Source organism: Stylophora pistillata, chromosome 12, assembly GCF_964205215.1.
Source record: "Stylophora pistillata chromosome 12, jaStyPist1.2, whole genome shotgun sequence".
Classification (NCBI taxonomy): domain Eukaryota; kingdom Metazoa; phylum Cnidaria; class Anthozoa; order Scleractinia; family Pocilloporidae; genus Stylophora; species Stylophora pistillata.
In genome coordinates, this window is record NC_142530.1 from 5,649,623 (window position 1) to 5,664,947 (window position 15,325).

Below are 15,325 nucleotides of genomic sequence, written 5' to 3' on the forward strand. Positions count from 1 at the left end.
TATAGACCAGATTACACCTGTGAAACCTCTTCCGAACTTGGAATTGCTAACAGTCGGCAAGAGTGAAATGGCATGATTGCAAATCGGGCAATAGTGATTGGTGTGAATAGTGAATATGAATTTTCTTTTCACGTCAAGAATTCAACTTAGTTATTGGGCGTAACTATCGACAAGGATTTGATAAGGTTAATTAACAACTTGGTGTTCTTACGAGATTTAAAAACACTATTACCAGTAATGTAATGCTGCGTTTATAGAAAGCTTTTATTCTACCACACTTTCAATATTGCTCTCTTATTTGGCATTTTTCTGGCAATAGTAATTGTGATAAACTAGAGTCTTTGAACAAACGTATTTTACGATTTATTTTTAATGATCCACTGTTTAGTTAGTATGATATGTTATAGAAAGCAAAGACAGCATCCTTATATACTGGAAGCTGACTTTACAAAACTCTAATGGTAGTTTTCAAGAGCTTATTTGTTTCTATGTATCTTGGATATCTCAAAGAACTTTTTGTTCTTTGTAATTCCAGTTATTCACTGAGGGGAAAGAATATTCTGACTCTACCTATACCAAAAACAACAAAATATTGTCTTGAGTGCATCCGATTGTATAGAGTGTATCAGGTGCAACTTCTTCTAAAAGTTAACTTAAAACTCATTTTATCTATTATACATTTGCCGTGTACAAAAGGTACAAAAGGGGACCTGGGAGCACCATCATATTGTTTCTTGAGCCGCTAGACACTGTTAAAGTAGGCTCAAGTAACAAAAATTTCTGTCAAATTAAAACGTTTTTCTTTCTGAAATACAAAAAAATTCACTCATATTCCTTCTGCAGCCAAAAAAATTTGAAACTATTAAAGAAAAATGATCAATAATGGCAGCCTCTGATCTTTCTGTCTTTTCCATTTCTGAAAGGTCAATGTCCAGTTCCCCTATTTATTTAATAATCAATATATGTATATATGGAAAAGGGGTAAGCCCTTGTTATCTCTCTTCAGTAAGAACCATTTGCTATAAATTAATCATAATTGCTACACGACTCGATGTAAGGTTTCTAGATCTTACATGTCAATCAAACGATCCATTTACCTCTGGAGGGAGAAATTAAACTTCCGTGGCTAAAACTAATGAATTCAACGTGAAAATAAAGCACCAACGTGCCCAAATACCTAGCGCGAGTAACTGTCCGAAAAGGTAACGCTTATAACGGATCTGTTAAAATGGAATAGTTCAGTCGTTTGCAGAAGTCAGTTTACACTCCTCCATTCTGGCATGTGTGGTGTGACAAGACTTCTATATATCCCACTGAGATTACAACTTAGTATACCAAGCTGCGGTGCAGTTCTTTTAAGAACCTTCAGATTCGATGGGCGATTCGTGATTATTTGAACTAAAGATTTCCTAATAATTAATGAATTGCACTTTTAGATAAATACTAAGCCATTAGCTACCCTGAAAGGAACAAAGAATACTTCCTCAAAGAAGAAAGTCTGAGACACTATTAGAAACCTCTTGAATGGACCAGTCTGCCCAGTGGAGGCCCTCACACCATCAGCATTCATTGTTCTGTTGTAAACATTATGCTTAAAGAATTTGACGCCAGAGAAAAGAGAAGGGAGCACAGGCTTCGCAGTTGGGCCCATGAGTTTCCTTCCAGTTTGAATTGCACCTTCGCCTTTTCTATTTCCAGAAGCCACGCGAAAATAGAAGGCCAAGACAGTATTCGAAGACTTTCAAGATCCTGGTCCTATCCCAGCGGAGGGTGATGACGCTTATAAGGTCGCTATTCGCAAGCTGGATTTCTACTTTCGCGTCGAGGAGAATATTCCTTATGAGCTCCATGTTTTTCGCCAGCTGTCACTGCAGGAGGGGGAGACCGCTGACCAGTTTATGGTACGCCTAAGAAAACAAGCTAGACATTGCAATTTCGGAACGAGTTTGAACGACAACTTGAGGGATCGACTGATTGAGAAGTTAACAGATTTTGAGCTGAAGTGGAAATTGTTGGAACACATGAATATTACACTGGAAGAAGCCTTAGATAAAGCTCGTGCTTGGGAAGCGGCTGGGAGACAAGCAACAAACATGACTGTGAACCCAGTGGTAATGAAGGAGACAGCGTCAATGCAATCAAGACGAGACAAGGAAAAAGAGATGATAAACCCAGAAAGTGCTACAATTGTGGAAGAGAGGGGCATCTGCCCATTGATAGGAGTTGTCCAGCAAAAGGAAAGAAATGTGCAAAATGTGGGAGGTATGGTCATTTTGCTTTGTGTTGTAAGGCACAGAGTGGTAATTATGCAACTGGAGGTAAGCCGGATCAGCCAAGGAGGGATTCTGATAGACGCCAGTCTTACGATACTAACTTCGTGGGCGATCAGAACGCATCTGACAGCGAGGATAACTGTGCTTTTGCATTTGCAGTTACATAGAATCAAGGTGAAACATGCCATGCAACCGGTCTCAAAGAACCAGTGCTGGAAGTGAATATTACTGGCATTACAACAAGAGTACTCATTGATTCAGGGTCAGTAAGTAACCTCGGAGGAATGGAAGAATTTGAAGAACTTAAGGCTCAAGGCCTTAACGCGAAGATGGAGGATTGCCACAAGCGGTTGTATGCGTATGGCGGGAGGGAGTTGGAAGTGATTGGCCACGTTAAAGTTGAGATCTCGGCAGGTGATAAGAGGATAGGTTCGCATTTGGTAGTCACTAAGAACGGAAGGTGTCTGCTGGGCTGCGATATCTCACAAGCTCTGGGTCTGCTTCGTATTAGTTCGAGCGTCAGAGTGCAATGTCGTTGGCGAGAACTTAGCCCCAGTTCTTCAGACTAAGTATCCAACAGTGTTTGTTGGCGTCGTCAGGATGAAAGACTACAAACTGAAACTACACGTCGACTCAAAGGTGACACAAGTAGCTCAGAAACCAAGGCGTGTCCCATTTGCACGGCGAGAGAAAGTAACTGCGAAACTTGAAGACCTCATTGCTAAGGATATAGTGGAGCGAGTAAATGGGCCGACGTCATGGGTTAGTCCTGTGGTGATTGCGCCAAAGGCATCAGGGAATATCCGGTTGTGCGTAGATATGAGGAAGGCAAATGCAGCTATCATTCGTGAAAGGATACCCATCCCGACGGTGGGCGAGGTGTTGGAAAATCTCAATGGCAGTGCAGTGTTTTCAAATTGGAACTTTCTCTGGGATTCCACCAGACTGAACTAGATGAGGACACAAGAGATATAACCACATTTGCCACACATGATGGGTTATTCAGATACAAGAGTCTGAGTTTCGGAGTAAACTCAGCACCTGAGAAGTATCAGCAGATAATAAGACAAGTGGTCTCTGATATCGGTGGTGTTCAGAACATTGCCGATGACTTGATAGTGCATGGCAAGAATAATGAGGAGCATGACACCCATCTTCATAAAGTATTGAAGCGATTAGAGGAGAACAATCTCACCCTCAATCCTCAGAAGTGTCAATAGCCCATATCGCATTTACGCCCACTGTACGAGAGCTCAGCGGACTTTAAAGTTTCGAAACGAGGCTCTCGGGTCACACAGGTAAAATTTTGAAGTAAAATCGAAGCAAACGGCTACGTCTGGAGGCATTTTTATTCATTTTCTTAAGGATACAGCATGTTCTCGTCATGGTTAGACATTGTATTGCATACCGGTGCAACAGTCTATTCAGTGAATCGGCAACTGACGAGATCCACAAGATTAGGATCGAAACCGTGGTCTTCCCAAAGAAGTTCAACCATCAAACTAAAGGCGAACAAAATGCACATAAAAAACCCCTCAAATGAAGAACTTACAAACGACCAGATTAATTTGCTGGCAAAAGGGCTCAAATTCTTTTCGAAACCCGCTACAAAAGAAAAACAGATCAGACAACAACTATTGTGTGACTTTGATTAGTTCGCAAGGAGAATGCGTCTGATTTACATATTCCGAGGGGAGGACAAAAAAACCCATCCCTGCCACGTCAAATCTACATGGATACCACCAATACAAAAGTCAGTAGCCCTTGGAAGCTATTTAGAAGAGGTTAAAAGTGCCCTTTCAGAAATAGAAATTACGAAGCGAAAAGATAATTTGCTTCCGGCCCAACGCAAGGCGCTGAGGGCCTTGAAACGTGACTCTGAGCTAAACCTTATAAAGGCCAACAAGGGAAAAACAACCGTAGTCATGAACAAACGCGACAAAATTTTGCCTTTCCTTTCCGAAATGACAGCCATTCTTTCAATCTTCCTTTCATGATGCCAGTACTAAGAATTTTAACCTTTTCCTCGGCAGAAAAATAAGCAGATTCCAGAGTTATATGGTCAGACATGCAGTGTTTCTGGTGTTTCTCGAGAAACGTTGACCCGATATCCTCGTCCTGAAACTGTAACTCCGCGGACCCTTTGTACTGCAGACAAAAATGCGATAAGGGCTATTCAGGATGGACAAAGTAGTCTTCATGGTACTTCTAGTGTCAAAGTACGGTTTCGGTCCAACTGAAGACAAAGTCCGTGCTGTACTTGAATCAAGCCGCCCAACCAAACCAAGAGAGGGTAGGAGCTTCCTGGGGATGGTCGGCTTCAGTGCACGTTTTATTCCCAACTTTGCCACCATTGAAGAACCTCTACGGGCGATCTCTAGGCAGGGAGTACCCTTTGTATGGGACAGTGAGCAAGAAGCTTTTTTTCAGGAACTGAAACAGCAGTTTGCCAAGGCGCCTGTTCTGGGATACTTTGACAAAGAGGCACATACTCGAGTGATAGCTGATGCAATTCCGGTGGGACTAGGTGCAGTGCTAGTCCAGGAGAAGAACGGTGTGGGCAGAGCCGTCTGTTACGCCAACAGGAGCCTTAGCAGCGTAGAAAGGAGATACAGTCAGACAGAAAAAGAAGCGCTCGCACTAGTGTGGGCGTGCGAATGGTTCAACCAATACTTGTACGGCTTGCAGACCATTCACTTGGTGACAGATCACGACGCTTTGAAGGTGATTTACTCTAGAGGATCCAAGCCACGAGCACGCATTGAACGCTGGATGTTACGGTTGCAACCATATAGTTACAAGGTATGCTGCGTCGCATCACGAGATAATATTGCTGATGCCTTGTCACGTCTGACAACGTTGCAAGCATCAGAGAAATGTCTTTATAATGATGAACATGTTCGGATGGTTGCTCTTTAAGCAGTCCCCGTAGCCATTGAGATCCAGGAGATAGAGAGTGCCTCAGCAGAGGATGAAGAGTTACAAGCAGTGCATAAAAGCCTTGTTAGTGCAAATTGGGAGAAGGGCCCACGGTCATTTTTGATGGTGAGCAACGAATTGACGTTCATTGGTCAAGTTATACTACGTGGAACACGAATTGTGATACCCAAAGTGCTCAGATTAAGGGTTTTGAAACTCGCGCACGAAGGTCACCAGGATATCGTCAAAATGAAGGAGAGACTCAGGTCTAAAGTGTGGTGGCCAGGGGTTGATAAGGCTGTGGAACGGAAGTGCCGGGAATGTTACGGGTGCCAACTGGTCACAAAGGAGACAATCACTCCGCCTGTTAAAATAACCAGGATGCCAGAGAGGCCATGGCATGATCTAGTACTGGACTTACTTGGGCCTATGCCAACAAGAGAATATCTGCTGGTCTTAGTGGATTACTTCAGCCGATGGGTGGAAGTTGACATCATTAAATCTACCACTTCTGAGACGATCATCAAGTGTTTAGATAAACAGTTCTCCGGATATGGGGTACCTAATACCCTGAGAACGGACAACGGACCCAACCTAGTGTATGCAGAAATGGAAGAATACTTAAATGAAATGGGCATCGAGCATAGAGTGACCACACCACTATGGCCTAGTGCAAATGTGGAAGTCGAAAGACAAAATCGTTCCCTTTTGAAAACAATGAGAGTGGCCCATGCTGTGAAGAGAGACTGGAGACTAGAGTTGAATAAGTATCTTCCAGCCAACTGTTCCACCCCACATGTAACAACTGGCCAGAACCCAGCAGAACTGTTATTCGGGAGGAAATTGTCTACTAAGTTGCAAGAGGTTACTGATCTAGAAGAATCTGAGGATCCGGGATATGAACAGCCGAGATCGCGATGCAGAATAAAAGCAGGTTGGGGCTGACCATGTCGACAAGAGAAATGCCCACAAAAGCGAGATTTTGTGTTACCGGAGAAGAGGAAGGAGAATAAATCGTCACCACATTATGAGAAAGAGCCATACCAGGTGATAGTACGTCATGGGGATCAAGTCCAGTTAAAGTCACCTCAAGGCATGCAATACAAGCGAAACATTCAGCCATTCAGCATGTCAAGCAGTTTGTTACACCAGCTACAGAGCCAAAGGGACCGAGCCCTGCAGAGCCTGTGAACAAGGGTGTGGACAAGGACTCACACCCAGCCCAGAGATGGGAGCCAGTGCATGGCCAGTGGAGGACCAGAGTCCTATCCAGCCACAGCTGTTACCAAGGAGATCAGGGAGAGTCACCCGACCTCATGAGAAATGGTTATGGTTTTCAAGTGACACTGACTTTGATCGTATTGTACTTACACTTTTCTATTTACCCGATCGGACATTGTTGACATTTTTCATGCTATTTTGTTGAAATTTATGTCAGAGTTTATGAACGGAGAAAGAGGAAGATGTGGTGTCCTGTGGACATCCGGGACTATACACGGTGGTCAGGTGACCGAGATGGTGTGCGTCTATGTGAAAAAGAGCGGGAGTTCGAAGGGTGACGGTGTGTTGTTCGAGTTATTGACCTTAGTGCCTTTTAGGAATATTACAGTTTGTTTGTTTGTGGGTGTGTATGTGTGCTGTTGGTATGATAATCAAGTTCATTCAATATCTGATAGTTAACTATCAGATATGATAACAAGAGAGCTGAATTGTCGCGTGTAAGCTCATTTAACGGATGTATACCACGTTTAAAGGGGAAGGAATTGATAGTCATTTAAAGGGTTTAGTGTTTAACTCTTTAAATATTGTGGTAATAAAGACTTCCACTATTCATTTACACAGATAGTTAACTTCCTCCTGTTTGTTTGTTAATCTGTTTTGTTAGTTTGTTTTATTTCTTTGTGGGTGTGTGTGTGTGTGTTGTTGGTGTGATAATCAAGTTCATTCAATTTAACAAATACCCATAAAAACTAAGTAGAGCCTTAATTGTGTTACTTGTAACGTTAAGTTAAATGAAGATTTCTATGATTTATTACCACAAATAGTTACCTTCTTCTTCTCCTCTTCTCAGCCCTGAAAACAAAAAACAAATGAAGAATTACGATGAGTATGAATCAAAGGCTCTGTGAGGGAACTCGTGAATTGGATAAGCCAATGTAATTTACGTGTCGCGAATAGAAATTGATAATTGATTTCCATACCGCTAAGGTATGAATCGTTCTAAGTAGTGTTGGGCTCGGGTAAATGTGCGTTTTGAGGAATCTAATGTGAAATTAAATAAGGCCTCAGACAGAAAATATGGTCTGAGTAGGAGTTAGTGTAAGGTAATCACTGTTCCAAGATTTTAACGTAAAGGTTTGTGGAACGAAAGTTCAAAAGAGTGCTGTTTTGTTTATCGAAAAACTATTGTTGCAATGTTCAGCTAGGCATTTACTTGCGATATAAGCATAGGGATAAGCATATAAAAGCTAATATGCGCTGATAAGACACTCGGACATAAGGATAAGCATATATGCATAAGATTATCAAAAGGTTGCGTTCTTTTTATGCCTATGCTGTCTTGTGAGTTACGCCGTAGATGGCCTTGTGTTACTGCCACAATCATAGTAACTTTTCCTGTTGCGAAGGAGTTGTTGGATCAAATCTGCAACGCAAAAGTAAATTTTTCGTTTTGCCAAACCACCCGTAACCGCCCGAGCCGCGCAATTAGCTCGCGCAAGAACGCTTTTCTCTTACCTCCCCTTCTAAGCAGAATTTTCTCCTCAAAGTTCCTCTATAGTTTGGAAATCAATAAACCAATCAGAATCCGTCGTTTGCGCATATATTTTGATTGTCTTAGGAGGTACTAGAGGGGCATCATTCTGTGTAACTTTCTCTTGTCTCCTTTTGCGAATCGACTTTCGGTGAGACGGATCGACTCAACAAAAAACGAATCGAGTTGATGAGTGCGAATCCTGTCGATTTGTGTACATTTTCTGCCCCTGCACTGTATTTAATCTTCTAAGAATGGACTTCCGGCCTTTTCACGCTTCCAGAACGTAAAAGGTTCAAGTTGTCATTCACTCCCTCACCATGCCACTCAAATTCACTCTTAAATTTGCTCTCACCCCTCAACTTCAAGTATGTTAACGTACGATTTTATTACCGGTGTGACGATTCGTCAACTACCGTAGACGAATCGCAACAGTTTGGGTGTACTGGACATGTATGTTGATTTGCTGTACCCAGGAACGAGCTCTTACAGTTGTAATCGATTTTCACTCTCGCTTAACCTCGATAATGATTGCTCATATTCACCGTGAACGCCAGTCAGATCACTCTCTGAACCATAAGTTCAAAAGTACATAAAATGGAGATGGTCGTCTTACAAATAGATCACTAGTAGCTATGTCATCTTTCAAAACAAAATCATCCATACTATTGGTTTTCTCTTGGTTCGCGGCTTCTAAAATTGTGTGATAAAAATATCTATGATGACTATATCTATTACCACAAATAGTGGTAGTAGATATGAAAAAATAGAAAAGAACAAAAAAGGAGAAATAGCTATGGTAATAGATATGAAAAAAATAGAAAAGAACAAAAAAAAGAGAAATTACGATAAAATATTATAGGAAATACAGTTTCCCACCAGTTTAATTTAATGAGAACACCTCAAATCAGAAGAGCCTGCATTACTACTGATTAGCCAATTGCAATTGGAAGTATTCAGACCTTACGTAAAAGGGAAGTTAATATTTAGCAGGATCCGTGGAGAAATGTCTTCCTTTCAAATTCACCAGTGTAAATAAACTCCCTCATACTCATTTCTCAATTAATCTGCATTTCTCATATGTGATTTTTAAATATAGTTATTCGCGTATAAACTATAAGAAGGCTATGCTTGTAAAAAGGGAGGGGTTCTGTAGCCATTGTCTCCCTTTTTCCTTAAATATTAACACTTAAACGACGACGAGCATATAAGCAGCTTCATTGACTGTTTTAATAGTCATTTTAACGGTAGAAAATTGACAGTGGGCGAGACCTTTGAAATGAATAACACTCTCTGGTAATTTGGTAAGATCAACTAAGTTGAAATTGCAAATTGGCCACCGCAAAGCGTTAAAATGCTGATGTTTCGAGATTACTGAATTACTTTTCACCGGAATAATTATTTCGAGTGTTTATAAACTCCCTCTCATTTTCATTTCTTAATTAATCCGCATATAACATGTATAATTTTCGTATACAGTCAATTGTGTATTAACAAAAAGGAATCTATAATCATATCTACTACGATTCATTACCATGCACTCTCTTCCCATACTAAAATATCGCTCAAATATCGCCGATATACCGCGATAACCGCGACATTCGGCGATTATCCTTTGCATTACTTTTGCACAGTATTGTATGATGTAATAGGATCAAATTTAAATAGTTATATTGTAAGCTTCTGGTATGTTCCGGAAAACCGTTCGTAAATATATATGAGAACTTGGTCGTGTACTTGGAGTAGTTCTTGTTGTCGGGAGTGACCGACTGTTTGGAAAGCTATACCAAGAGAGAGGACTGCGTGGAAGATCATCAATTTCAAGGAAGTTTGGAGAAAACTCTGAGTAAGATTTCAATCATCTCAATCCCCTACTGATATTGCCGAATATTGCTGAACATTTCAAAGAAGCCCTATATTTTTATTTAATATTTGCGTTGTTAAATAGCCATTGACTCCTAACATATTTGCTTGATTACGCATGAAGAAGCATTGTGTATTATTCACTTGTCGCACTCGTCTTCTGAGTATAAGCCGTGGATGGTTTCGTAACGTTTCGAGATGACTGAATTACTTTTCACCGGAATAATTATTTCGAGTGTTAATAAACTCCCTCTCATTTTCATTTCTTAATTAATTCGCATTTAACATGTATAATTTTCGTATACAGCCAATTGTGTATTAACAAAAACGAGACTATATATATATATATATATATATAACATTTGATAGCGAGGTTAAATAATGATAAATTATCTCACTAATCTACTGATTTTTCAGAAACCTCTCGTGAAGTGAAGTGAAGTGAAAACCTTTATTAATTTATAAGGCTCAGGGTAGCCCCTTCAGACGCAAAAAGCTGTCTGTTATAAATGGGAGCCCTGAGCAACAACATTAAAACATTACACTAAAACAGGTAATAATATAAATAGAGAACTATTTACAAGTAAAAGATTAAAAGATGTATAACACGAAATATCATTAAGATAATTCGTTAAAAAGAGTGCAACCATAATAATAGAAGGATCTTTTTGCAATCTCAGTTCTCACAGCAGGCGGATGTAAGAGGTTGCTTTGTCTAGTAGCACGCGCATGGATTGTATTATTACGTTTAAAATATTGTTTAAAATACTGGGGACATTGACCTTGCAGGCATTTCTTAACGAGTTTAAAGACAGATTTACGTCGGCGCTCCTCCAACGTGGGCCATTTCAGAACGTCCATTGCCTGCTTGCTGCGCACAGTTCTAGCCACTATCCTAGCAGCCCGGTTTTGGAGGGCTTCAAGGTCTTGTTTGCGACCTTCCCCGCAACAGCCCCACACACATACACAGTATTCTAAAATTGGCCTAATTAGACTACAATACACTACATTTGCACTCTCTCTAGTAAGGCTTCTACGAAGCCTGCCGAGCATTCCTATGCGTTTTCCCGCCTTCGAAATTAGTTGCTTTATTTGCTCATTCCAGCTAAGGCGGTCATCAAAAACTATACCTAGATAAGTGAAATGAAAAACCCGCTTAATTACATTGTTATTTAAAGTAATAGAAAAGGAGTTAACAGCAGATAATCTAGGGGCGGTTCCGAAAAGCATAGCTTCAGTTTTTGTTACATTAACAAACAGACTATTAAAAGAAAGCCAGTCATCAATTTTAGACAGTTCAGCATTCAGCTTGTCTTGAATGATAGAGGCTTGAGAGGATGAACAGTATAGAACAGTGTCATCGGCGTACATCAGAATATTGCAATCGGACACTACTTCCTGTAAATCATTAATGTGTAGAATAAACAATAGTGGCCCGAGAATAGAACCCTGAGGCACTCCAGTAGAGACGGCTTCTGAAGTAGAAGTCACCCCTTGAAACTCTACAACTTGGGTGCGGTTCGACAGGTAATCCGTAAACCAGCCATGCTCTTTATCCAAAATCCCCAAATTGGAAAGCTTGTCCAGAAGTACCGCATGATTCACAGTGTCAAAAGCTTTGCGAAGGTCAATAAACACAGCACCAGTTAATTGACCTTGATCCATGTTCCTTCGAATATTATCAGAAAAACTAAGAGCAGCGAATTCTGTCGAGTGATACTTCCCAAACCCGCACTGATAAGGGCTCAAAATCTTGTTTTGCTGGAGATATTTGTAGAATTGGATATGTACAGCCCGTTCTAAAACCTTGGATAAAACAGGTAAAATGGAAATCGGGCGATAATTGTCCATCTCATCAGCCTTTCCTTTCTTAAAAAGTGGAATGACCCGTGCGGATTTCCAATCACTAGGAACTTGGGCAGTACGCAACGAGGTGTTGATAATAAACGCCACAGGCTTAGCTACAATGTCCGCAGAATCTTTTAACAGGCGAGCCGGTATGCGGTCCAAACCCACGGCCTTCCCAGATTTCAGGCTACGTAGTTGAGACATAACAAACTCCCCAGAGATCTCAAGAAAATTAAACGGCGGATACTGACAGGAAGGAGTAACGGAATAACGTTGTTTATGACCACAAGTTTTCCGTAAGGTGGCCATCAATTTGCTTGCTGCAGATGCGAAAAACTTGTTAAATGCGTTGGCAATGCAATGTTTGTCAGAAGAGATAGCGCCGTCTACTTTGATGTTTGGAGAAGTAGCTTTCTTTTCACCCGGTAGGATTTTCTTCATCGTCTTCCAAAACAAACTGTAATCGCCACCACTTTCCTCGATGAGCCGTTTATTGTAAGACGCTTTCGCTGACCTTATTTCATTTGTCACACGATTGCGAAAATGGCGGTAGTTAGCCCAATCTTCTGAGGCATTACTCTTGATTGCTTTTTTGTGAAAATAATTACGCTGGTGCATAGTCACCTTTATGCTCTTGTTTAGCCAGGGACAATTGTCAATGCCGCGCACGCGGCGCTGCGTCAGTGGTGCATGACGATCAGCAATCGTGACAAATTTTCGCTTAAAGTCATGCCAGAGATCATTAACAATGGCAGGTCCATCGGGACCAGGAGCAGAGTTCCAGGTAACACCCTTCAGATCTTTGCGAAAAGCGTCAACATTGAAATGCGCATAATTTCGGAAGGTCTTGACTTGGGAAGGTGCTCTTTTCCAGTTTAATTTACGCACACAATAAACCAGTTCATGGTCACTTAAATGGGTGGGAACTACCCCCGACTCACACACATTTTGCGGGCAACTGACAGCGACTAAATCAATAAGTGACTTAGAGTTTTTAGTAATCCTTGTGGGCTGGTCGATTAGCTGCTTGATATTTAAACTCCTGAATAGCGATTTAAGTTGTTTACAATCAGAGTCATTTCGGTGACTAGACATAAAACAACAATTGAAGTCACCAAAAAGGAGCATCTCTTTGCCCTCAGCTGAAGCAGTATCTAAGATACCATTCAGCTTTAACATAAAGTCCTTATCGTAATACCGCGAGATACGATCGGGTCTGTAAAAATTTCCAACAAGAAAGCTGCGTGATTTAGGAACAGCAATTTCCAGCCACATTCCTTCTACGGTGTCCAATTCAAGATCATCCCTTCGCGTAGCCACTAACTCGTCATGAACAAAAACCGCAACGCCGCCATGATTTCCCTTTCTGTCCTTCCGAAAGAGTTTATAACCCGGTATTTCATATTCACTGTCACTCCTGTCGGCCTTGATCCAGGTTTCAGACAGAGTAATTATTTGAATGCCTGACTGGAGTTCTTGTAACAGTAGGCGAAGCTGATCAATTTTATCGCCAAGGCTTTGTATGTTTTGGTGAATAAACTTGAGTCCACGGAGTTTAACAACGTCATCCAGACCATTAACAGGCCCAGGGTTAAGACTAACATCACCAGACAGTAGAACCAAATAACCTGCACACAAAGAAAGCTTGACGAGTTTAAGTCCGGCTCTTGCCTTCCAAAATGGCGGAGTTGATGGACTTGTGCTGTAGTGACGACTGGAACAGTGGTTTCGAGATGAAACGTTGAGCCTGTCACCATTAAACGCAACCAGGAGAGCCGCAGCAGGATTAGATACACGACAAACGCGTAACGAAAAGATGGTAGTTGAGAGCAGAAACAGAATACATAAATAACGAGAGAGCGCAAACGACCAGCGTCCGACCGCCATTTTGTACATTTTGTACATTTTGTTCGTGCACAAGAGAAAAAAAAAAAACCTGGCTAAATTTCCTTCACCAAAACATCATGTGCAACATTCCGAACAAGCATACACAGACGTGTATTAAAGATCGACTCAACATAGTCGCTTCACCTATTTCAAATTCCTAAACACACATCACAAGTAAGAAACCTGCGCATAAAAGAGGGCGGGGGGGAGGGGTAGACGTGGGTCACTTGAAACCCACTTTAATTAATCTTTGCCGTTCACAAAAAGTACAAAGTACAGTAAAACCAGGAAGCAACACCGTGCTTTTCCTTGAGCTGCAACACGACAAAGGCTGGAGCAAATGAAATTTGTGTGATAAATGATATCCTAAGAGTGCGAAATGGGTTCTCCACGGAAGCCCTTCGACCAATCACGATTAGCGCTTAGATAATTTATAACTTGACTCGTGACTATGTGAGCTGGAGTAGCCTATTTCCCGCGAAAAGATAGTCTAAAAAATAAAGCGTTCAGTGAAAATGCCTTAACACAGGCTCACCATGGGAGTCGAACGCTCCAAATAATGGCTCCTGTCACAGCCTACTATCTTTGTGTTCATTCCATCTCGGGAAGCTAAAAGATTTTCCTCTTATTCTCTCTCTTAAGTAACGAGGAGTTGCTATAGACTAACCATATCAAAAGCACGATTCGATGTAAGGTTGAGAGACTTTATATGGCCATCAAAAGGTCAAATTACCTCTGAAGGAAGACACAAAAAAATCTGTGGCACAAAGTTAAGACTAGAGCTTGAAAATATATGTAGTGTCTGCACGCTCGAAATACCTGAAAACATTAACAAAAAGGCAACGCTTCTAATGGATCTGCGTACGTTAAAGATGAACCTAGTTCAAGTGACCACTTCTTACAGGAAAAATTTCTCTTGATCGCAGGGTATATTGGACCTGTCTTAATTGCCACGCAATGTTACTTGCTTCTTCAAATCCGTGCACTCACTTTGAAATTTAACTTATCGCTTATAAACTCATCGAAAGGATGTAGACTGGCCAGGTGTAAAGGAAAGGAATTAATAGTCAGCCGAGTCTGTGGAGCAAAGTTGTCCATTTTGGCTCAGCGAGCATCTATGAACCTCAGGGAAGCTATGTACACAACGACAGAGGGGTCTGGGTGAGTCACTTCGACCACTTCACCTCTCCCTCTTAAAAAAGCCTAAGGGACTTAAGTCACTCAGCGACTAAGTGTATTTTAAGTATCAACTGAATGTGAGACTGACTCATCCGTGGTAAATTCACGTAAGCTGGACTTTGAAACTAAAGTTTGACTTGTCCGAAAATAAAGTAACTAACAATCAGTGAGTTTCTAGTGTACATAGTCGACAGAGTCACCTCATCGATTTTATATTTCCTTAGCGCCTATCACAAAAATTAACTCCACGTACGTAGGGATAGAGGACATGCATTCAATATGTATATGGATGTAATTTAAGGAATCAAACGCTCCCAAATAATCTTTACATCTATAGTGATAAAATGAGTATTTCAGCAACGACAATTGTTTGTGTGGTGTCCTGTGGACATCCGGGACTATACACAGTGGTCAAGTGACCGAGAGAGTGTGCGTGTATGTGAAAAAGAGCGGGAGTTCGAAGGGTGACGGAGTGTTGTTTGAGTTATTGACCTTAGTTGCTTCTAGGAATATTACATTGGTGACGAGGATGGTCCAATATAAGTGAGAAGCACTTACCACCATTACATTTAGCCGGACTAGTTCCGCAAGTCGCGGACAAGTG

General features: G+C 41.2%; 2 protein-coding genes across 3 annotated transcripts in view; both read right to left on the reverse strand.

Moving 5' to 3' along the window:
- The window catches only part of LOC148718533 (uncharacterized), a 29,282-nt gene extending 21,904 nt beyond the window's left edge, over window positions 1-7,378 (reverse strand). The window contains exon 1 of the mRNA XM_088741421.1: window positions 7,242-7,378. The gene's annotated coding sequence lies outside the window, so the exon portion shown is untranslated. The remainder of the gene's footprint in view (window positions 1-7,241) is intronic.
- LOC148718519 (uncharacterized) overlaps window positions 1-15,325 on the reverse strand; it is a 677,830-nt gene that overhangs the window by 326,482 nt on the left and 336,023 nt on the right. The gene's annotated exons all lie outside the window — the stretch shown is intronic.